The sequence below is a fragment of the Limulus polyphemus genome, unplaced genomic scaffold, assembly GCF_000517525.1.
Source record: "Limulus polyphemus unplaced genomic scaffold, Limulus_polyphemus-2.1.2 Scaffold4802, whole genome shotgun sequence".
Classification (NCBI taxonomy): Eukaryota; Metazoa; Arthropoda; class Merostomata; order Xiphosura; family Limulidae; genus Limulus; species Limulus polyphemus.
Window position 1 is genome coordinate 39,096 of NW_013670412.1, and position 2,778 is coordinate 41,873.

General features: G+C 33.0%; 1 protein-coding gene across 1 annotated transcript in view; it reads left to right on the forward strand.

The window, feature by feature from the left end:
* LOC106471705 (protein ABHD11-like) overlaps window positions 1–2,778 on the forward strand; it is a 14,620-nt gene that overhangs the window by 7,908 nt on the left and 3,934 nt on the right. The window lies entirely within an intron of this gene.

Genomic DNA, 2,778 nt, shown 5'->3' on the forward strand with positions numbered 1-2,778 from the left:
GGCTATTACAAAATGCTGAATGTGTTTGATAAATACTTTTCAAGACATAAATCATTCAGACAATCAATTAATACATAGTGTATTTCTACAGAAAAAAAATTATTCTTTCTGTCACCGTTCATTTGTTTTTTTCCTTTTCTGACTTTCCCCTATATCCGTGTGGTTTCCAAACTGTGTGTAACTACAAGTTGCTAGAAGAGTTGTAAAAATTTCACCAAATGAAAAATAATTAGGAATATATAAAAAAGAACTCTACAAGAAATATTGCATGTCGCAACAGGGGTGTTGTGTAAATTATGGTAAGTGGGTTAGGGTGTTGTCAGTGAAAAAAGTTTGGAAATCACTGCCCTATATTGAACACAAAAAAAATCTTCTGTAAAGACACGTTAATTAATCTTCTGTAAAAACCTGTTTCACTTTTCATTTTTTGATGAAGACTTACAATAACAGTGCATGAGAAGTATTAAACTTTTCTTTCAACTTATTATTATAATTTTATAGATTCGATTCAAGTATAATTTATTATCTAAACCATTTGAAGCTTTGTATTGTCAGTTATGGTTTGTGTTTTAGTGGAATGCGCCTGAAAAAACTGTAGAGCAAAACACTGTCCAATTAAAGAAAAACAACAATTTGATGTTATAAGGTCGTTTATTTCTAGTATTAAAATTTTCTTTTGACTTGTTTTCAGTGGTTGAATTTTAACTATTCTCCTTCACCTGTTACTTCTATAAAAAACTTGTGAGCATTCTGAAGAGTTGATCTGCTGCTGGGTTGTCACTTAATGACTGATGTCTTGTATTAAACAATAGATAAGAAAAAAATGGCACACTCTCCCCCCAATTATCGAGAATATGTGTTAAAAGAACAGTTGTTTTCTTGTCTCATGTTCTATAAAATGAAAGTTCCTAGTAGTTAATATATGAGACATCCACACCAAACTTCTTAAGTATACATTAAATACCAAAAATGAGTTCTCATTAATATTTTATACACTTTTAAGGAAATTTGATTATAGTAGGATTTATTATAAATGCAAGGGTAACACTATTTATTCATCAGTCAATAACTTCAACAATTATCTGATTGTGTTGATTTTTAATTTTCTGTACAACTTAAAATTGTATGTATTGTTTAATAATTCATTATATGTATAAAATTTCACTGTGTGATTTATTTATGTTTGTGAACTATTTAATAAAAGTTTGTATACCACAACAAGAGTATGAAATAATTGTTCAGCCTACTTTAACAGTCAAATGGAGAGTTACTTGTGTGGGAGCTGAAGCACCGATAGCTTGGTAACTGAGCCTGGATCTCAAACTAAAAGTGCTTGTCATCAGTCTGGTTGGTAATCCTGCATACAAGTGCAATATAAGCTTTTTTGTAAAGTTAAAATTTATTATAACAAATATGCCATGTGAAATGATATGATTACCAAGTTATTATGTAGAAAATTTATTATTTAACATGAATCGTAATTGAGTTGTTGTTTAGAAGATACTGGTGTATTTTTTTAGGAAGCCTGCCAATAAGTAATCAAACTTCATCATTTTATTTTCATATGCAAATAACTCTGAAATACAAATATAGGTATAGCTTGTTAGAGACCACAGAATACAAACAGCCATGCAACTAATGAAAGAACTTAACTATATTTTTATGAGGTCACACAGTTGGATGATGGAAGGTTCTTCAAATTGGTAAGAAGTTGCCAAATGATATACAGTTACAGTCATGTAAGAAAGCAACAGTTTCTGTATGGCCCGGGTGCCCAAAATAAATTCTTTGTTCTATAAAGAGAAGTCTGGATAATTACCCTCGTCAAAAAGCTGCTACTGTTGCAGGTCAGGTGCAAGTGTGTCCAAATAACATCAGATGTTATCTTCATAGCAATGATTACAACAGTAAAGTAGGCAGACAAAAGCCACTCCAGACAATATCGTACATTGACAATAGCGGGCATCACAGATGCTATCACGTCCTCCTCCATTTCTGGGACAAGTCCAGAATTTCATAGTTCTTGAACAATGGATACAATTTGGTTTTTGACAGGTACTTTCATTGAACCATTTGTAAATTACTACAAATACTGTGGTATCATGTTATCATGTGGGGTGCTATTTGGGTAGATGGACTATCTATCACAACTGGTGGTACGGAAAGTGACGGCCACTGTTACTTGATATTTCACAATTCTCAAGCAAGGTTTTCTACTGTCTATGCCAATGATTAACTTACTATATAAGTCAGTGTTTTCATATAGATGGGGATCTTTCTCATTCAGCCAGTCACAAAATGATGGCTTGAAGGTCAAGGTATTATCACTCTCCCATGACCAGGACAAGCCACTAGATGTGAACTCTATTGAGCATGTTTGGTCAATCTTGATCATTCCCTGTAAATCATCCCAAACAACCAACATTTCGGAACATCCTCATCAAAGTTGTTTTTCTAACTTTGTTTTTGCATCATGTATTGCATTAAATAATAATGGTAATCTTGTATTCTTTGTTTCATGTTTGTCTATTTAATAAAACAGTATTCCTTCAGTAGTGGGTGTCTATATACTTATTGGTTAGCTGTGTAGTTGTCGTGACCTTTTATTCAACACAGGTGATGGGGTTTAGTAAGTAACTGATACATTTAAGGAATGTGTATACATGGGGCTTGAAGCTATAATAACTGTTAGTAGAGCCCTAGAGTGAATTGAGGGTCTTGGCACCAAGCTCAAGTCAGGATAGATGGGCCCTAGAGTGAACTTGAGGGTCTTGGCAC